Source organism: Melozone crissalis, unplaced genomic scaffold (assembly GCF_028551555.1).
Source record: "Melozone crissalis strain CALT ecotype California unplaced genomic scaffold, PUWL_Pcris_2 ptg000042l_1, whole genome shotgun sequence".
Taxonomy (NCBI): Eukaryota; Metazoa; Chordata; class Aves; order Passeriformes; family Passerellidae; genus Melozone; species Melozone crissalis.
The window spans coordinates 35587407-35610174 of NW_026535820.1; the positions used below are offsets into that span (position 1 = coordinate 35587407).

The window sequence follows — 22768 nt, forward strand, 5'->3', positions numbered from 1 at the left end:
CATTAAACTGTGAAAGAGCTGTGAAAAGTTGAGCCTTCTTTATGTTCAGGTACAATTCAAAGGAAAAGATGTATTACTGAGATTCTAGCTAAATAAATAGCATAGAAAGAACATTTGCTCCTACCTATGCACTAAGAGGCAGATAAAATTGCCACCACTGCATCTGTGAAGACAGATTTCCACAACTAGAGTCAGATTGCTGCCCCAAACAAAATCTGCAGTTGTGCTACTCACTGCAGCTAAGTGTAAAATACCTCCTTCATGCTGATGATGGAACAGGAAGGAATGAAAGCCTGGCAGAGGAAGGAGAGAACTATGAGTGGCTGCCCTGCTGAATAGCTTCAAAATTAAATATGAAAGGAACAGCATTTAGAAAGTAGTGATTCTGAGCAGGGAATGCCTTCTTGCAATACTGAAATTCTGGTTCACTAACACACAAAAAGCCTCATGACAAAAAGCCTTGAGCTGTCGTTCTCCATGTAGGCATAGGAGTTTTTGGGAAACCCTAAGGGTGAGCTGCCAGGGCTCAGAGGGTGAAAAACCTCACTTGGTGTGGAGCACTTTGGGAGGCTCTCTGAAAAACTGTAGGATGAGGACAAGTGCAAACACAAGAGTACTTGTTATCCTTTCATGTCCCATTCCCTCTTTGCTCTTGTTTGTTAGTCGAACTTGTGAAATTTTTGACAAAAGCAGGTGTTACTAAGTTATGGGAATTGCTGTGTTCACTTTCCCTCAATTTTCTCCACAGTCGCCCAAATGCAATGAAGATCTGTTTCTTGTATTTGCTGGGGAACACCACCAAGTCTTCAATTCATCAAGTCTGAGGCAGAGACTACCTGCCACCTCTTTATATTGCACAACTGGTGCTACTCAGCAAATGTCATCTGAAGGTACTTGAAAGAAAAACTGTTGGTAAGTCAGACGTGGATTTTCACATCTTACTAATGAGGAATGAGACATACAGTGCTTATGGGGAAAAATAAAAAAACCCTACTCTCTGAAAAGAAAAAAAATAAAGGAACTTCCTAATCTATGCATCAAAGCCCCCCACAAATCTATTTGATGAGAAAGTTTTCCTAGTATCAAAAAGCATTGGGTAGAACCGAAGACTTAAAATATATAGACCTGAAAATTCAGACCATCTTCAGGCTTGCTGTGACTTTTTTTTGTAGCAATCAAGCATATCTTTGGGACAGCAGCAGTTTCCCTGATTTATGAAGCTGAGGGTTTGGTCCACTAGTTTCAGAAGAAATTGATGGTGACTGAGCAATGCACAACAACGTGCAAAACCGAGCTTTCAGAGGAGTGTTGAAATATACACCAGTGAGGACGATTTTTCACATTGCCAAGTATCCTCTATCTGTAATCTTTGCAAGCCTGAGGCTGTTCTCTTTCTGGTTACAGAAGTGCTTTCCAACTGGCTGGAGTTCTGAAGTCAGGTTCACAGGAGAGAGAGCAAAGGTTGGTCACTGAGCCATGAATATGACTTCTAGGAATCAAATCCCACAGCATGAGCCTGAGGTTCAAAGTGCAGCTTTTCCATGGATAACTAGCTATAAAGGCTTTTTTACGAAGAGCACTTTCACTGGATCAAAGTTTGGGACCATTCCTAGCTCTAATTTATCCTCTGTTCTTTAATTCTTGAAGTACTGAAAACAGAAATGTGAAATCAAGAGGGCCCTGCAAAATTGAGTGCTTTCTAATGAGCAATAATACTTCTGTTTAATCTAAAGATATGTTGAAAGAATTAAGCAAACTGCTGTAGGAAATGCAATGAGAACAACTATGCACATTAACAAGAATCAAGAGCTTTGATGACTTTAACTTGAATTTATATGTAAATTTTTCATCGCTTGTACACAAACAGCCATCTGTGGTCATTTTTGAAAAGGGCGTTCTTAAGCAAAAAAACCCATCAGATCCAAGACAGACCGCCCCAAACAGTCCTTAGTTAGCTGCTGAGATTAAATGGTAACTTTCTGAAACAAGCACTTAGTCTTCAGGAAGGTGTCATATTTTACTTCCTTAAAGACATTCATTCAACAAAAAATGCTATAACCTCTATGTTAACTAACAAAACCGGTGAGGTACAAAAATCAATATTTATACACTGAAACTGAAAACTCAAGGGTTTCTACTGTGCTGAACAGCAGAATATAGGTCCTTCTTATAAACAATCCCGACTGAAAAAATGACAGCTCTGGCACAACTCACAGTAGGAAGGGGAAGAGGTAAGACACTCTTTTTGTTGCAGAGAAATGTAGTCTTGCTTTGAAGAATGCATGTCAGAGAGATCATCCTTTGAACCTGCTCTAACAGAGCTATTTAAAATATTTCTGTGCAGCCAGAGACCTTGTGGTGGAATATGTTAGCGTTCAAAATGGTGAAATAAATAAGAGGGATTTCAACACTGAGCTTACCCACAGAGTCAGAAACCTCAGTGCTTCTGAATGTTAGCTATTGGGGTGGATTTTGAAGAAAATATAAATGCTAGACTGAATCATGTTGAATGGCAATATCTTAGAAATATTTTATATTTTATCCTGCAGGTTAAACTTTCAGTAAAAAGGAAGCTCAATATTACTTTAAAATTTTCAGATGAGATTAGGCAGAAACAGATGAGACTAGCAGACTACCATGACTCATAATAAAACAGCAGTAAAGCTTTCTGTGAGAAGTTCTACAGTGAAAGTCAAAACCACAGAAGACTGTAACTACACTGGGCCTTGAATAAGAGAATTCAAACCTCATTCTCTACACAGAATACACAGGTGCATTCCATGCAACATCACTGCAGAAAAATAAAGCACACAGTGACTACACACCTCCGTGCATTTCTTGGGGTTGAGTTATGTGGAAACTCTGAATATCTAGGCAGATACCAGATTGAAAAAATCTCAGTTATAACTAAGCACTTAGCAAATACTGGCCTGGAACAGTCTTTAGTTTTCCTCACAATAAATCTCACAAGAGAAAGGAGGAAAAATTCCTTTAAAAAAATTCCTTTAAGCATCTGTATGAGGCACTCTTATTCATTAAGTCCCCAATTCATGTAAATGTGACTACCCAACCCTCTCCAGCACAAAATTTGCCTCAAATATGGGAGGGACTCTGTAGGAGCCCAGGCAGGATAGCAGCTCTCCTTGAAAGAAATGATAATGAAAATATATTGAAATGTCTTCTATACTCTTCCATACACAACTGTATTTTTATACCAAAGAAAAGGAGGTACATTGCAGATAATGATGTTAACTACACAACAAATAGTTGAGACCAGGGCAGGTCTCAAATTGTACCAACTCAGTCTAGGCATAATTTGCAGCAGCATGTGTAAATAACAACAACAAACTAGAATAAGGCAACTAGATTTTTTTTGAGTGATTCCCCTGCATCTCCTTCTACTATTTCTGTTTGAGAGCTACTTTACTGAGATCTTAGCCTTTTATTCCAGTCTGTAGTCCAGCTCTGCAGCCTGCAATAAGTTGCACTGCAAAAAAGTGACAGAGCTTTAACAAAGCTCTGTCACTGGGCACTTTCAAAGGATTATCAAAAATCAGTAGCTTCAAAATTGGTACTGGTTAAGACAGCATGCCTAAAAAATAAGTATTGTAGCATCCTTTCAGAGTCACCTGACAGCACTTTTATTTTTCTTCATCCAACCATTAGGTCATATGGCATAAAAAATAATTACCTTATTTTTTTAATAAGCACTGTCTTCTTTTCTGCCTAGAACACCACATAAAATCTATGTTCTTGAATTTTTTCCATATATCTCTCTGTATGAACACATACATAACAACTTAATGAGACTCTCATTCTGTGAGTCCCCGCTGCCTGCTGGCATATAGTTCTATTACACTCAAAATATTTAGTGCTTTTTTTTCCTTATTGTTTGCAAGCCTTGTATTTCATTCAGCTCTCTGTCACAGCTACAGATAAGATCCAAGGAACTTTTGGTGTCTACTAACAGGTGCCCAAAAATATGTGTAGCTGAGGTTTTGGCTGCTCCTCCTTCTTGTACTGATCATGTAGTGCTATGACAACATTCTGCCACATCCTGCTCATGTGGTGCTGTGGCACAAGATTGAATACTTGGTTTCAGAAACTCGTTGCTTTTTTTTCACCCCGTGCTGGCAGAAAAACACACTTCCCATGAAAATATCTGACCAAGAAGCTTTTCCAGTGTTAATCAAAGCTTGCAAACTTGCACTTGGAAGGGACAGGTTTTCCCACATGTGATGTGAAATGCATTCATTTCTCTGGCTTGACGAGATCTTCCATGATGCTGTTTGCCATCAGATTCCCATGATCCCCTAGATAAGGAAAAAGGCTTCTCCTGACACCAGGCTGGTCAGGAAGTCAAGTTCATAGAAAGATGCAAGCCCCCCGAACTCCCATGGAAACGAGATACCATGGAAATATCTCTAAGCTGTCACATTTTAGATTTTAGCCACCTTTGCACTTTTTGACCATCAGCTTCTGATTCTTTTTTTCTCGTTTTTCTTTTCTTCAGATTTTATTTTTGAAGAGTAATTATTTCTGAAACAAGGAAGTGATTTGAGCATGAATACTGCCTCCTATTATGATTTTGGTGTTGTATCATTGCCTGGGGACTTGAGAAGGGCAGAAAAAAAATTGCCTGTATATATGGCCTTTTGGGTTGATGAGGCAAGCAGGACAAATAAGAATGGAATGCATCTTTGCTGCTGAAATACCACTCTGTACTTAATTCAATTTTGCTTGTGTATCAAGAGTGATTGAGAAAGGATATGCATAAAGTCTTGGTGTATGCCCAACATGAACAAGTCTGTGGAGTACCAGTGCATTCAAAATGTTCCTCATTCTTCCTAATGTTCTTTTGGACACTGCAATCATTGATAAAACTTGTACCAGTCCCAACACGAATAATGCATATGTCAAAAGTTAGTCCACAAATGAACGCAGCACACTGCATAAAAGCCAACAACCCACTGAAAAGGAAAAATCATCTAGAAGGATAAGAAAGGAATTTTATATAGTTCTCCCTTATGAGATCCTCCCTAGAAGCATATATTTCAGTTCAGCAGAAATTAAACTTTAAAAACCCCCCTAATACCCATAAATAGAACACTATAAGCATGCCTGCTAGGGAAAATAAACTAAATTTCAGCTCCAGGTGATCTAAAGTCTTTCATCATTCCAATCAAATTTCTTTGATTTTTAGGTGTTTGCTGCTGGGGAACAAATAAATGACAACAACTTGTAGCTTCTTCTCCTTCTTTCCTTTCTAATTCCTCCCTACATCCTGGAACAAAACCACTTTCTTTTGATCATTTAGAAAATTCCTAATATTTCCTGGAAATAATATAAAGACTTTATGCTTTTTATCCACAAATTTGTGGATACGTATAAATATTCTATATATTATTCTACCATCATCATTTGTGGTCTTGAAAACAAGAAAAATACTTTTGCAGTTACACTGACCATTGAGTTAACAGCCTACATAAATACTTGGGTTAGGTAGAGCATAACATTGTAGAAGAAATAAATTTAAATCCAGTGGTAAGTCAGGCTGTGTGTCTGTAAATGTATGTCAGCACCCTAATGCTTCATAATTTCTTTGTAAAGATTTGGATAAGGAAAATTCAAAATAACCACAGATATTAGGAAGTACACCTTCATCTAAGGTTGCTACACTTCTCCAATTTCTGATATTGGATTTTGCTTTCATAAACATTTCATCAGCATATCTGAAGACCTGCTCTGCCTCTGCTGCTCAACAATAGCATAGTATGAACAGATAATTGGATATGTGAAACAGAGTTTCATCTACCACAACACTTTTACCTGGCTTTAAGACATTTATCTATTCTCTGAAACATTCTGATTGGTTGATAACAGGGAATTTCATGTGCCTGACTATATTTCACTTCCTTCAAAGCACAAGCATTTTGGGCATGATTTCTTTTCTTTTCTTTAAGTTAAATTCCATTTTGCTTTATTTTCAGGGCCCTTAAAGTTCCTTGTACTGGAATTATTTATTGACTTAAATGAGGTCTAAGGAGAACAAGATCTCACTCTCTACACTCTCCACCAAGCCTAGTAACTTTCTTCAGAAAGCTGCAATAAATTATAGTTCCATGACACCAAACTCCTGCTGTGTGTTGTCATGGAAGAACACACATGATATTTGTTGAAACTAATAATTTTCCAGGAAATATTCAATGAAATATTTGTTGAAACTAATAATTTTCCAGGAAATATTCAGTGAATAGATAAATTAAAATCAGCAACAAGAAATGCCAATCTTACTTGTACACTTCCAGTTAATTCTTCCCATAACAACAGCTATTTTTTTTTTTTTGAGCAGAATGCTGTTCAACTGGACAAATTCCAACCACTCCAGTAAGAAGGGGCTTGGTTTCCAGTGCTGTTTGTTCCCTGGTTTAACAAGATGCGCTTGATCATTGTCTCACAGCAACTGCTTTTAGTCCCAGCTTAACAAGTTTCCCTCCAAAAATATATAGCTATCATTGGGCCACCAAAGCTGTTAGCCCTGATTTTCACTTTCTCTGTTAACAACTCATAACTTGAGAGCCTACCTGGAATAAAGGGACTTAGCACTAGGGCTGCTGGCTACTCTCTGTGGTTGGAGCTACTGAAGGCCTCTTAGCAGACTCCTGTAGGAGACAGTAGCAATGGTCTCAAGGGTCTGTTCTACAGAGGATAACATGATGGTCTTTAGCACTGTGGAACAATGCACTTGTAAGCCCTAAATCAGGCACACAAAAGTGGAATTTGCAAGCAGGCAGCCCATTCAGGTAAGGCCAGTACTGTCCTGCCTGTATAAAATTTGCTGAAATGGTACCAGATTGTTCCAACAGAAGCGAAAGAGTTAAACAGACATCTTGTATAAATCAAATTTTGCAGGAATCACTCTGTTACAACAGATTGTGGAGCACTATTTTTTCCCCACTCTTTCTGATATAAGCACCCTAGGCAAACTTTCTAATTAGAGCAGCAGATGTATGCAGTGCCATGTCTCTGTGAAGTTATTATGCCCAAACCAAATTTTGACACCAGCAGCCAATAATTCGTTTGTCTAGTAAGGGCTTGAAGTGGCCGTATCAATTATTTAAAAACATACTAAGAAGAGGAATCCATTTAAAATCTTCTGGGAAGCCCAGTTATAAAACAGTGCATGCTCAGGTTTCATTCACAATATTGTCTTTTTAAAAATACAATATTACTAATTAAGGCTTAGTGCATTAGGCCATTAGTACTTGAGTGATTCATGACAACATAACGATCTTGCTTATAATTCGTGCCTTAATTTATGGGATACTAAGAAAAAACAGAGGAAAAAAAAACCTAAGCAATTTGCAAAACTGAAACTCATCCAAAAACTGCTTGCAGTAATTTCTCCTGAAAAGTGACTTTACTGTGTGTAAGTGCTATGCTGGTAAGAAAACGCTTCCTATCAATAATTAAAGGATAATGAAAGTTTCATGTGTCAGAAGACATCCTCAAAACAGGACTAGAAAGAAGAACATTCCTTTTCATTCAGACCGTCCACATTTTAAACCTCAAAATAACACCCTTCTCAGAGAAGCATTTAAAACAAACTATTTGGTGAAATATATGGCTATCCAAAACTCACCAGAAGCTGTAATAACAATGCAAATTAGCACAATTCTAAGAAAAGTTGCAGCAGACAACAAAGTGCCAAGCACAGTGCCAAGCATGCCTGAATGGCCATGGTTAGCCATGAAGGATGTGCATGGTTATCATGTCAGGGTTATGAACAAAAGCCCTACAGAGAGGGTCTACAAGCTTCTGTTGACTGCAAGTCTCTGAGCTCTCTAAGAAGGTCCAGCCCGTGTCTGACCCCTCTAGCTGGAGTATGCCAAGGGTCTGGAGCTGTCACGCCTTGGAGCCCATCACAAACAGTCTGCATCTCCTCATCCGTAAAGGCACACATCTGAAAGAATTTCTAGGGAGTGGATTGTGTTTTCAGCTTCACATTCTCCTGGCGGATGTGGCTGATGTACATCAGTGAATGTACTCAAGAGTTACAGGGGATGGGAGGAGGAAGGCAAGAAGCACATTGCCAACAGTGTTTCAGAAAAACTGTCTAAAAATAATAGTAATTCTGCTCTCTGATCTGAAATATCCACATCTAGGACTGACAAAGACAGAAGCTTAGCAAGATTTTCAGAGAGGTCTTTGGTGCAAAATCCTCTTTAATACTGATGGAAGTTAGTGAGTGATGCTAGAATGGGATTTTCCAAGAAGTCAATGTTTTTGGACAGCTTATCCTCCTGCTTCCTCAACTCTAGCTGTTATTGAACTCCACTGTCATCACACTGTGTGAGAGCACTTGTTCTTACAGGCAGGAGGACCAAACAAGCAGCAGCATTCCTTGGGAGAAAACCAGTTCCTCTGCTGCCAAGAAGGCACCTTCACCACAACTTTGCTGCTCTGTGGGTCTAAAAACAATCCTGAAAGTGAGATCTGGTATGTTGGATCAAAACATCAGCTAAACAGCAGAAAGCCAACCCTTGAAACACATGGGTGGGTCTGAGCAAACTGCAGCCAGGACATTTGGAGGCAAGCCTGTCACATTGCTAAAACACTACTGAAGTGCAAACTCTGCATGATTCCAAATGGATGCTGGGCTTGGCATGAGGCCACTGACCGCAACTGAGGAGGTATCTGCTCAAAAAATAACTGAAGTCATTGTAGTCTAAAGAATTAACTAAACCCCTAACTAAACATATTTTTATACTTTCCATTTCAAATGGTTAAATATTACAGAGCTACTCTTCTACATAACATTTAGGTGGCAGTTTAGAGCAACATTTGGATTGATGGAACCATTCATATTAAAAAAAACCCCTCAGTTTTATGGTGATAAATATTTAATTTGGATTAAATTCCCTTGGCCAATCTCCCTATTTCTGGCTATCAAATGGGCAAGTTAGGTTGGAGTCTCCTATATCCAAAGGCCAAAACTATGGAGGGGACCAGAAGCCCACTCATGGATTTTTCTCCAGTGTCTTGTTGCAGGAATTGAAGTTAGAATTCTTGTGTGGCAAGTGCACTCTCTACTAACACTGAATATAAGGATTCCCTTTGATCTCCTGACCTTCCAATGGAGTCTGTCATCCCATGTCTTTGGCTACTCAGAGAACTTGGAGTCTCTAATCCCCTCTCCACCTCTTCTCATGCATTTAATTAATCTTTAACTACAGCTGCTATTTTAAAAGTACAGCCTCATCTCATGATAAGATTATTTCACCTCATTTTAAAACATAGGTAACTTCTGTTCAGTAAATTCAATTCTCTTCAACAGGCGCTCTGTTTAGCAGTCTGTGGTACACAAGTACTCTTGGTAATGGAGTTGCAGCAATAAGGTCTGGAACCATCTGAAGATGCCACCTGTTTTTCAATACTCAACTACTTTGATCAATCTTTACTATGTAGGAGCTTGGCATGCCACAGCTGGTATTTCCACGTTCTCGTACTCATCCAATTCTATCATGACTTGATTACTAAACGTCAAGTTGAGACAACCTTGGTTTACATCATCCCTCTCGCTCCTCCTCCCCCCCATACTCCCCAGAAAAGCTGAAAATCTCTGATTTTGCTTTGCTTACCTTCATCTCTATTGACCTATCATATTGCCTTTTGTTTTTTCTTTTTTTTTTTTTTCATTTTATTTTCCCTTCTTGATTTCTGGGAGACCTAACATTTTCTAAAGAAAGTAAGAATCAATTTGTATTTAATGTAATTTTATTGATAAAATGGTTGAATTTTTTTACTTGCTTTGGTCATGTAAAAACAATCCCTGAATAATGAGGTGCCACCCACAGTTGAAAACTCTTTTGACAAGGCTTCTGTAATAACTCCAAACTATGGTCCCTATGCTGTCCCATGAAATACAAAGCTCTTATAGGTTATTTTTTATCACATTATTTGCTATGACACCTCTCCCTGATGTGCTGATTCTTACCATAGCAACAGCATGTGGAAAAAGAAATTTGAAATCAAATTTTTCAAATTTCAAAGCATCCCAGGAAAACAGATCAGAGACTGCCATGACATAGAATTATTATATTTTTTCCAGATCTATAATTAATTTTTTAATAAAAAAATTGTGTGGGCTTTTTTTTCTATTTTTTTTTCTTTAATAATAGCAATGTAAACAACACTTCTGTGTGCACTGCTGCATTCTTTTAAGCCAGCATAAACATCGTGGACTGATGAACAGAGTTAGTGCTAAGGGCTCTAGGCTCCTTCCCAGCCCCAACCTTTGTGCATGCACACACTAGAAATCTATTCCCCTACATGGATTTTGAATCCCTTCCATGCCCAGGTCTGCAGGACAAATATGACTCAGAGCCGACTCCTACAAACACTCCAAACCGCAGTTCTGCTAGGTTAAATGGGACAAATCCAATGCAGGAAGTTATTTGTCCACACAGGTATACAGAAATCTTTATGCTGTGACACACACCCTTTTCCAGGAAGAGGACATCTACACCAGGATTAAAGGTGGCTCATTACTAATGGATTAATGCCCTGCAGATAACATGCATAGTCATTCTGCAGGCAAGGCAAATGTCAACGGCCCCAGGAGAAAGCTCAAAGGAGTTTTTGGTGTTGGGCAGCTGATATGAGTTACAGTTCCAGCTGCTTCATTCACTGTGGAATTTTACTGTTTCAGATCCTGCTTCTTGTTGTAGTATTATAGCATTGACACAGTAAATACTACTTATTGCGGTATTTAAAAAATATCTGATAAATAGAACTGTATCTTATCCATCCATGTTAAATTTCCAACAGAAACATAATGACAAATAATATGCAAGAAGTAGAAAACTGCAATAATTCCATTTTAGGTAAACACTAACTACCTGTAATAATAATGTATACAATTGCTTAAAATATTTCACACATAGGGGACTATGACTTTAAAGTTGCAAATGATGTAAAGCTTCGATATCACAACTTTACTCCTTGGTTTTTGAAGACGAACAGAAATAGAAAACTGAAAATATTGTGTATAGACAAAATATTTCACTTGGAAGGAACCTAAAATGGTCATCTAGTCCAACTGCATGGCCAATTCAGGGCTGACCAAAAGTTCAAGCACATTATTGTCAAAATACCTCTTAAACACTGACAGGCTTCGGGTGTTGATCACCTCTACAAGGAGCCTGTTCCAATGTTTGACCATCCTCTCAGTAAAGAAATGTTTCTTTCTATCTAGTCTGAACCTTTGCTGGTCCAGTTTTAAACCATTCCCATGTGTCTCATCACTGAATACCCAGGAGAAGAGCTGAGCACCTCCCTCCTCATGTTCTCTCTTAGGAAGCTGTAGAAAGGTCACCTTTCAACCTCCTCTTCTCCAAATTAGACAAGCCCAAAGTCCTCAGCTTCTTCTCACAGGACAGATCTTCTAGCTTTGATGCCCTCATCTAGACACATTCAAAAACCTTCACATCCTTCTTAAACTGCAGGGCCCAGAATCCCCAGCACACAGTGCTCAGGGTGAGGGTATGCCAACATTGGTACCCACAGCTTTTTGAAAGCTATTTGAAATAAAATTTTGAAACATAAAAATGCCAGCCACTTGAATTTCCTGCCCTCTATTTGCATTATACTTCAATGGTCACAAATAAAAAAATACATCTTCCCTTTACCAGTAATTTTAACACCAGAAGATGTGCTCATAATCAAAAGTTAGTAATTTCTGGCCTCCCAAATGAAGCACTTATCGGTAACAGAGTGCCAAAGCTATATGAAATCCAATGCATTCTTGATTAAGAATATTAGATAGCCCAATATTAAAATAACTTTGCTTAGAGCATAATGGCTACCTCCTATTTGAAAGACTGACTGATGCTTAGAATATTGCATCTGTGTAAATGTTAAGAACTCAACTCTCAGCAACTGAAATTTAATCCAAAGGGGGAACAGGACTTTTTTCGAACTACAAACAAAGATTCTTTCTGTTTTACTTGAACTATTTATAGTGAGAAACCAGAACTAAGCCAAATGAAAATGAGTCTGCAAAAAACCCCGTGGAGCACTGCGCACTGGAAGATCAAACCTCCCAAAAGAGAAATGTGGCTAAGGCTCTTGACATATCATTTACACTCTGAAGGTCAATAGTGAAATCTGGTTTAAGGTTAGTCATCCATAAATGAGGAGCAAGACCAGAAACCTATTGTGCCTAACTCTACACCATCATCTATCCTTCACAAGAACTCAGGAGTCATCATTATAGCTGGCCTCTGTCCAGCAAGAACTTTGCTTTTTAAGTCCAGCAGTGAGCAGGACTGCTCCACTCTCTGAGTCAGTAAATATCTTACATTGAAACTCAAGTACAACAGCTCAAGTTGTCCAAAAACAAAGTAATAAAAGCAGGCCATGAACATATTTAAGGGGAAAAGAAACTAGAAAATTGGAACAGCCTCCAAATGGAGTATGGGAAGTAAAAAACTCCCTAAATAGTTGTAAGAAGGAGTTTGATCAGTACATGAAAGGAATTATATGACATCTTGGCTGCAAAAGCAAGAGACTGAACTGCATAACCCAGAAGAATCAGTCATATCTTCTTGTGAGCATGCAATTCTCTATAGGTATGTTTAAAGGGAGAAAATAAAGGTTTTAAAAATGTTATGAAAAGGCACCAGAACCCATAGAACATGATCAAAGCAAAATCTAAGAGAATCATCTAGCACTTATTTCTTAGACTTTCAAAATATTTTATTTAAGTAAGTTAGCTAAAATTTTTAAAAATACATCTTTTATTCCAGTCTAGACAGCATGACATCATCTGCCCGCATCTTATTTCTCACAGGGCTGGATACACTGCTTTTTTTCAACCCTCTCTTCTAAAGAATGGAATCCATAAGGCGGTTTAGCATGTGTCTGTGTATTCCTGCATAATCTAATGCCCCCATTTAATATTTTAAAACAAATCATTGAAAAGATAACCAGTATGACCTGGGAGCTTTCTATTTCATTCATTACAAAACATATTCTAATCTTTTCCTCCTTTTCTCTGAAGGCATTTTATTCTGAATTTACTTTTATCCTTCTATATAGTTTCTTCTTATTGCAAGAGAAACTTGAATCATGCATTACCATTTAAAAGTAAGTGTAACATATTCTGTACATGTATGGCAGACTGCAGGTGCAGCTCTGAGATAAAAGGGGCAGAAAAATATTTTGTTTGGGAGCCATAAACGCTGGGTTAAAAAAAGTCACTATGGAATATGCTGGGGGCCTCTGACGGAGATGCACATGAAGGATGTGAGATGGAAGCCTGAAGCTTCCAGCGGGACTGCTGAGCACTGGACTCTGTAATTCATAACACAAGGAGGTGAAGCAAGCCCCAGGTCACAGGAACTGCTCTGCACAACCTGCTGCTCGTGAGGGACAGGGTAGCTGCTTGTGAGGAGTAGGAAAAATGCCCTGCTTGATCATGTAATTAAAGACTGCACAGCAGGTGTGCCCATGAATTAAATACAAAGACAACATAAATACTCTCTTTTTGTGACTTTTAAATGCTTTATTTTGCCTCTTAGATGTTTTTAACATCTTTTTTCCTTTGCATGCAGCCATTTTAACTGCTCACTCTAAGTACTGTCCCAGGTGGCTTCTTCCTTCCATTGTGTTACCACTCCATGTCTTCCTAGCCAGACTCTCTTCTAAATAATTTATAAGTCAGAATCTCACCAGGACTTTCAGACCAAGAGCACAGATCCATCGTCAGCCTAAGTCAATTTTATGCTGCCTTTTCCTACGCCTCCCCTCCACTGTGCCTTGAGGCAGCTGTAGTGTTAATATGAGCAGTTAGTCAGTGGATCAAGGACCTGACTGGGCTAAATATTTTATTTTTTTAATATTACCAGTTGCAGCACACTATTCAGAGAAAAGAAGGAGGATTGTGCAGAAGCAGTTATGGAATTTAGACCAACTTAAGTTGATCTTGAAACTATACTTTAAACTGTCAGTGTACAGCTCCCTTTCAGCCTGCAATTTCACCTTCTAACATTAGTTGTGCTTTCTTCCAATCCAGCCTCCGATCTCTGATATTTGTTATGTGCCTTTTATCTCACATTCTGTTAAATCTTATTAATCCCATCCCAGAGCAATGCTTTTCTCTCTTCCATCTTCTCTTAAAGACTCCCTCACGCTTACTTTTTTTTTTAAAATTTTTGCTTATGCAGGTACTTTGTTACCCTTTCGTTTAAAAATTTCTTTGGTTCCATATATTCTACTATCTCTCATTCTGCCTCACATTGCTTACACCTCTAGGCTGCACTTGTATATGTCACACACAAGCAAAATCTGCATGAGAGTGCAAATTTAGAACCTGCTTTTAAGATTTCAGCCTTGATGATCAAGCGTGAGTTTGCCTTTGCAATACATACTGGAAAGATCTCACAGGAGTGAAGGATCTGATATTATCCATATGGCACTGCAGATTTCACCTTCAGACTCGAAAGAATCAAAATCCTCCTCTTCCCAGATTCTTCCGTATTGCCAGGCAGGAGGATTCTGCCAATCCCAAATGCTAACACAGGCACCTATCCCCACTCAAAATACAGCTTTAAAACTAAACTGGTGGCTAGGAACAGTCACATTTACAATTCTTTTCTAGTCTCTACCCCACATTACCACTGAAAACTAACTGTAAAAAGAGAAGGAAAAAAATTACCTTCTCCTGGTCTTTTATTTTACTATTGTTGCTGCTTAATATTTTGTCTGTGCACGACAAAACTCAAGGGTGGGGTTGCTGGGATGACTTATCAGTTGATGTGACACAGAAACATAGAATGGTTTGGGTAAGAAGGGATCTTTAAGATCATCTAGTTCTAATCCCTGTGTCATGAGCAGGGATGCTCAAAGATCCATCCAACCAGGCTTCAAACACTTCCAAGGGTGGGACATCCACAACTTCTATGCCTTACCAGTGTCTCGTCTCTGACATGTAAAGAGTAACCAATGAAGTATCCACCTGCTTCTAGAATTCATAAAATATTTTTATATTACATGAAAATCCAAATACAGACAAAGTAATTTTTTGCACGTAGATGGACAACCAGAAACATAAAGCTAAAAGACTGTATTTTTTATCATACAGAATTAATATATTTAAAAGATTCCTACACTTAACACATGCTTTATTTAGACCTCAGATTTTAGAAAGAACTCTCAATTTATTTCATCCTGTGATGGAATCAAGCAGTGTCGTGTTGCAGAAATCAAATGAAAGTGCCAAGGAATTTTGGTTTAGTTATGCAGACTGCCTGAAACACGAGCCACCTCATACAAGATAAGATTCTCTGAAGTAATAATAATAGATACTTCACACCTTCCCTGTTGTCAGTGTTCTACCAGCCTGTTTGGAGTCTCTCACTTAGGCAAGAAATCCTACTGAAGTTAAGAAATTATTTAACAAGAATAGGAATTGCTGAATTTAGCCATAGCTCTGCTATCCTGTTTTACAGGTGGGAACAGCATCACACAAACCCCACATTCAGTGCCACTTTAGGAGATGTTTCTAAGACCTGCAATGAGAACTCCTGAGACCCTGACCATGCCTTTGTAATGGTTAAGTGAAAGATAAACTTAACTTTGAACTTCCATACTTTTACAGCCTCAGTTGTTCCCCATTCAATACTATAAAGGCAAAATGTATAAATCTTTTTAAAAGGCACACAAATGAAACAGAACACACTTCTCCATTGATATCACAACAGGAGAAGGAACCGTTCACATCCTTATTTAAACATAAGTATTTACATTTTCTAAGTTCTACCTTTCCGTTCCTGTTACAGCCTCAGCTGGGTTATACAAATTTGAAACCTGATCTGCTCTGAGCTGTGCCTGGAAGGTGGCCATCACAGGGCTTGGAACCAGATGATCTTTAACATCCTTTTCAATCGCAAGTCATTCTATAGTTCTATCATTCTACAAAATTTCATTAAATTTCTGCACTGCTGATAAACACTCGCATTTTGTCCAGCAAGGAAGTCCAAAGAAGCTTGGAAGAACATCATGGCCAGGTACTTGTCTTCACCTTCAGAAAGACAGGCTTTTTTGTTTATCCTGAAGGGTTTTCTAAGCCCTCCTCAAGATCCTATTTCCTTCCCAGTTCATGTTCCTTGTCTTTCACCACATTGTCTCTGAATACTGATGTACTCAAGGTTACTGAGGCAGCCATCATTACCTAAAGATAGTGCTTGAAACTGCTAAGCCTGGCTTGTAGATGTTTTATGAATTCACCAGGTGAAAGAATGACAATGGTATGACTGGCAAGAGAATCATACAGTCACGGTGCTTTATTCTACTAGAGCTCAAAGAACTCTATCACTTTGATTTGTACAAATTTTCAAATTTTGATTGCAGATTAAAAAATCTTTATGGGAGCTGCAGATGCCTCATTATAAAAGATACTGTTGTATGTAAAGTGCCAGTACATTTGAAACAGACTGTGCCACTATATACACGTGCTGGTTTTAACTGGGATAGAACTAATTTTCTTTGCAGGAGCCAGTATGGGGCTGAGGTGTGGATCTTTCCTGGAAACAGTGGTGAAAAGGTAGGGATATTTTCCTTACTGCTGACCAGTGCTGGCACAATGTTGAGGCCTTTCCTGCCTCTCACCCTACCCCTCCCCAGCAGTGAGGAGGCTGGAGGTTCACAAGAAGCTGGGAGGGGACACAGCAGGGAGAGCTGACCTCAACTGATCCAAGAGATATTCCTTAGCCTATGGCATCATGCGCAGCATATAGAGCTGGGGGGAGGGATGTTCAGAATGATGATGTTTCTCTTCCCAAGTCACTGTTAGAGCAGACAGAGCCAGGCTTTCCTGGGGATGACTGAACACCTGCCACATCAGAGGAAGTGATGAAAGAATTCCTCATTTTGTTTTTCTTGTGTGTATGGCTTTTGCTTTACCTGTTAAACTGTCTTTGGCTCAACCCATGAGTTTTTACTTTTACTCTTTGCATTCTCTGTCCCATCCTGCTGGTGGGGCAGTGAGAAAGTGGCTGTGTGGGGCTTAGTTGCCATCTGGGGTTAAACCACAACATGTCACTTAATTAATGAAATTTAATATTAACTATTATTAAATAAGAGGACAAATTTCTCATCAGACTTTTGAGGTTGGCCCTAAAACCTTGCTATAAAACTAACCACCTTTTAAAATGCACACAATAGAGCTTGTCAAAAATTATTAATAGTAAATCCTTCTGCAACTATTTTTAAGTAAACCAAGAGCCAAATTGTAATCAAGAAATGTATAGTCCTGAGCCATCCACACCTCAAAAGGCCAAATGAATGAACTAATTAAGTATTTTTTCTGTCATTTACAGAAGACAAGCATTTTGCTCCTTTGGATTAAGTGTTCACAGCATTTAAATATATCTAATGCATAGTTGACAAAGTCAGATATTGCAAGATCCATAATCAAAATTATTGGATTCATACTCTTTGTTAAAAGCCTTGCAGGCTAGCAGGAATCAATAGTGCATTATGTATACCGCCCTATAAACAAAATTTAAGTTTTGTCACTGATACAATGGCAGTGCTGGCACAGGTACCAATCTACCAGCATGGAGCTGCAGCAGTGGATGGAGTAGGAGGAGCTGCCTCACCCCACTTTAACCTGTAATCACTTGGGCTGCTCCTAGCAGATTCTTTGGGACATGAGTGATCACTGGGACTTACAGTAAAACTCATTCCGAAAAATGCATTCCCTTTGAATTCTGTTTAAAAAGGTGTCTCTCCTCATGAGACATGAAATATCATATTTATATCAAGCAAATTCTGAGCATTTTAGCTCCAGTGCCACAGCTCTTCTTGCATTTGGTTGGAATTGGTGGAACACTGTGCTGTCTAAAGTTAACAATAACATTCTTTCCCCATTCCTACAAACACTTTCTGCGCACAAAACAACCTCCAGCCTATGCCAGCAAGTAGGGCAGAATAGCTGGATGCAAATCCAGGGAAAACTGGAGTAAATAAAAACAGACGGCAAAGAAACACTGCAGCTGGAGACCCCTCTCCAGAATTACTTTTCACTTGACCTCCTACAAACCATTGTCATCAGAAAGCTGTGTTAGCATTACCAGACTGTAATCTTCCCTAACTAATAAAAGGAAAACCAAGTAGACTGATGAACGCAAGCCATAAGACAAAGGAGTATATCACTGTTAAGGGTGAGGGAGCGCCTTGCTCTCTTAGCCCTGAACAACTCAGCCACTGCAGCACCAGATCATCAGACCTCCTGCTTTGCAGAGAGCCACCCTCCTCCTGTCCCTACCATGCCTGAGCACTTGTTACCTCTGACACTCATCCACATGCACCAAGACTGGGAAGGGAACTGCGAGTAGATCTGTTCAGCATCTGGTTCTTCAGAGTAACACATTTCTCAGGAGGAAAATACTAATTTTCTTCTATGCATAAGCAAGTACAACAGAAGAAAAATACCTATTTTATTATAAAGACCGCATTTCCAGCAGACAAAATGCAAATAAATAGTCGTCTTTGCTTAAGGTAACATCATTCATCTAAACGCGTTAAAATTACAAATATACACTCGGATGGAAGCATATACATATATAGTACCACTTTAAACCAGTAAACAAAGAGGTATCTAAAGAGAAAAATGGATTTTCAGATGCTACTGATTTTTAATGTATACTGTAACTGCATTCTGCGTGGATACAGATAAAACCACTGCACCCCAGCCCCAAAATTCCCAAGCAGCTGTGTGACAGTTCTCATTTACTTTGTTAAAACTCTAAAAAAGTCTGTCATCAATACAGTTTCCTTGATAAGGATACCCAAATGAAACAGCAACTTTGCCCTGCAACAAAATGTCACTGAACCTGATGGGGAGTTGCAATTTAGGACAAGACAAAATAAACATGTTCTTCTTTTGTGGAACCACCACATCCACAGAATAATAACTCCTTTCACTAAGCACTTTAGACTCACATTGCAGAATAACAAGGTGCAATAATACAAGAAAATAATTTCAGTTGGTGAGCAGTAGAGAGAAATCCCACCTTACTTTCACAGCAATAAGGTCCACAAACTTGGAGTGACTTATGAACACTCCATTATTTTGTTTATAGGAGTTCACAGCTTTAAAAGACTTGTTTCAAAAACAAAACAAACAAACAAAAAAGGCTTTAGAAGTGAATAAATCCAAGGTTTGATGCCTTATCCAAATCTCAAAATATAAGTTAGAGATGTTTAATCTAGGTTAGTACATGACAGAATAAGCTAAGTGTTGGTGTGTTGTCACTCACGCCAGTGGGAACAACCCCCAGATCAAACTCAACATCAACCTTACTTCAACACTGTCATGCCCAGCTGAGAGCACTCCTGTCTTTCAGTTGTCATAAAAAAAACCCAAACACATGACTTGCTCTTTTTGTGTACAAACATTCTATCTTTTTTAATTTTTTTTTTCACCAACAGCTAAGCAACCAACTAAAGGTTCCTAGTGTGTGGATTTTGGAGTGAGCACTGCTTTTCCTGAAGCAGTTAAAGGACATTGGGAGAATTCTCTTTAAAAGCTCCTGAGAAAAACAATATTAAGAGTTTTCCATTTCCTGATATATTTTAGTGTTGTTGTGGTAAAAGACAGTGTCTACCTGTAAACACACAACATGCACCTAAAGTAAAATCTAAACAAAACGAGATCTGCTGTCAATAGCATCTTTTGGAAATATCCTAAATCCTGATATGGTGAGATAAAAAACCATGAAGAGTGCTGATCACAGGTAACTCCTGGTGACTTCAGTAGGAGTAGTGGATATTTCAGTAGATTAAAACGAGGTGGCAAGATTTTTATCTGCAGAACAAGAACTGTTCTGTGCTACATGTGATTTTAACAGCAAACTCTATCAAACCAGAAAAATTGTATCACATTGCAGTGCTTACCAAGAAAATATGTTTAGCCAGCAGTCAGGGTTCAGCAGAACCGCAGATGGCAAGCTAACATGCATCACCCATATTTATTTATCTAAACTGTCAGTGCACTGTGCTCGTTTTCCATCCCTTTTTCTTACCCTGCGTCCCTTCAAGAATGATGTACACAGCACATCAGGTGTCTCTCCCCTCACAGCTATCAAGCATCAGGAATGTCACATCTCACTCAAAGCAGGCTTCCCACTTTCACAATCAGCCAGCCACAGCAGAAAAAAAAATTCCAAGGCAAACTTGTGTAAAATATTTTAATTTTGGCTAACAAGAAATGATGAAATGTCCCTTGATAGCACAAGACTATTTCCATGACTGCTCATTTTTACTGAGTGCTATCTATGCAGCATGTGGAAAGACAGGATATTTTGGAATTGCATTAACTAGACAGGAAACATTAATGTTCCTGTACCCATTAAGGCCTCCAAACACAGATCACAACAACCATTTTAGCTCATCTGTAAACTTTTAGATACAAAAATGATTCAACCTGTTAGAAAACCATGTATACCAAGTGCTCTTTCACTTTGTATTTGTATTTTATAAGTAAATTCAGGTCTCACAGCCAGACAAGTGTTAATAATTTTGAGCTAATATCTGAAACTGTGTACCATTGTGAAGCCAGTTTTCCTTACAAGTTCTTAAGCAAAATCGCCGCTTGTTTTCAAACAAACAAGAGAGATGTGAAAAATCCATGAAAAAGAGCTAGAGGCTGTTATTTTGCTTCATATTAAGTGACACTTGGCAAATGGCACCCTGCAAGTTATGCCTTAACACCTTGTTAAAATGCAACTAAAATCTATATTACCCGCTTCATACACAAAGGTAAAATACATAATTGAAGGCACACTAAAAGACTTGGGGGAAATCCATGAAACATATAAATTACTTGATTGCCTCTGAATAATAAATCGTTCCCCAGCAATTTATAATAGACTGTTTTACCGTAAAAGCATATTTCTGCACTCAATAGGCACAGTTTTCTGAAGAATGAAAAACAGTCTAAAACAACTTTGGAACTGGGAAGTAAGCCGGACTCCAATGCTCCTGCTGGCTGACCAAACTGATAATGTTTCACGTCTCTTTTTCTCACTGAACACTAATATGTAACAGCAAACGATCCATTTGCTCTGGATCACAACTCTTATTTTCCCCACTCATCCCTGGAATAACACTGTCTCGGGCTGCTGGAGGAACAGAAATGCTATCCCTCCTCATTAGCTGTAAAGTTTTCCTTTCCTGCCCTCCTCTACTGAGAAGCCAGGAGAGGAATGGGAGCCATCACCTTGAAGGTGCCAGCAATGATCTATGGAAAGATGTTCTGGAGCACAGGGGATGAACTCTGTGGAGAGCTCTGTAGCTTTCCTGCATCCCTGACCAGCTTCTCCCTCAGCAGCCCCTGCTGTGCTCCTTGCTCCATGTACAGGGACTATTTGGTGGCTTTAACACTCATCACCCCAGGAACACGAAATACAAATGCACTTTGCACACTCACCCACACGCTCACTCACTCTCAAGACACACGTGCACACACACACAGAGCTCCCTTGGCACTACATGCAATTCATTCCAAGTCCCCTGTGTATTGCTTCAAAACAGAAACCAAGCATACACACAGAAAGAAAAAAAAAAAAAAAAAAAAAAAAACAACCCCAACAAACCAAAAAAACCCACCCACCACCAAATCCCAACCAAACATCCCACCAAAATAAAATAAAAAAACCAAACAAATAAACGACACAGCAAGGAGGAGGGAATGAGGAAGGGAGTGGGGGGTAGGACGAAAGGAAAAGGAGAAGCTTGTTGGTTTTTTTTTTCCTGCTGTTGCTGTGGCTCCCAAGCATGCAGCGCTAAGGAAGAGTAGTTCCCCACTTTCATCAGCTAGCTACATCCTTGGGATAAAAGGGAGCAGTCCGGAATGATGCTGAGGCTGCAGAAGGCAAAATAAGGCTTTGCCTGACTCCCCGTGAAATTCTCTCCTCCACATCCCCTCCTCCCTAAAACCTGCCCTAAATGGGGAAAAAAGCAAAACAAACAACAAAAAAAGGAAAAAAAAAACGAAACCAAAATACCAAAAAAACCCAACGAAAACCAAAAAGAAAAAACAAAACCAACACACAAGGAAAAAAGTGATGAAAAGACACAACTCACCTTAACAAGGGGTGTTGGATGGGGTCAGAGAGGAGGAAGGGTATAAAAAGATCTATTTTTAGCAGAGGTTGTGATAGTATTGAAACACACAGACACAGGGTTTGGAAGCAGGGAGAAGAGTAAAAAAAAATGAGGGGAAGAGAAATTATCAAGAACGTGTAAGTCAGTCTGGCAGGAGAGAGGAGAATCCCCAAGAAAAAAAAAATTAAAAGAAAAAAAAAATTTAAAAAAACACCCCAAAAAACAACCACCAAAAGCCGAGAGGAGAAGCAGGGAGAGCGTGGCGGTGCCGGGGTTGTGTTTTGTTTCTCTTCGCTGGGGGCGGGCGGAGGCGGCGGGGCGGGGGTGTGGGGGGTGCTCTGTTCGCGCTTTCGCCGAGGGCCCCTCGCTGCCTCCCCGCGGGGCTCCCGGCGGCTCCGGCCGGCCGCGCTCGCTCCTCGCCCGGCTCCGGCGGCTGCGGCGGGCGCGGCGCTCCCGCGGCTCGCTGGGGCTCTGCAGCCGCGTTCACGCCGCCGCCGCCGCTCCTCGGCCACCCCCGCGCCCGCGCTCCCGCCGCCGCCGCCCGCGGGCGCCCCCCGCCGCCAGCGCTGAGGGCCGGGGCGCTGAGGGCCGCGCC

At 39.6% G+C, this 22768-nt stretch overlaps 1 protein-coding gene across 12 annotated transcripts in view; it reads right to left on the reverse strand.

Moving 5' to 3' along the window:
• Positions 1-22488, reverse strand: part of LOC128942722 (poly(rC)-binding protein 3-like) — a 495488-nt gene extending 473000 nt beyond the window's left edge. For all 12 annotated transcript variants that reach the window (XM_054285365.1, XM_054285364.1, XM_054285361.1 and 9 more), the window contains exon 1: positions 22153-22488. The gene's annotated coding sequence lies outside the window, so the exon portion shown is untranslated. The remainder of the gene's footprint in view (positions 1-22152) is intronic.
• Between the last annotated feature and the right edge of the window lie 280 nt (positions 22489-22768).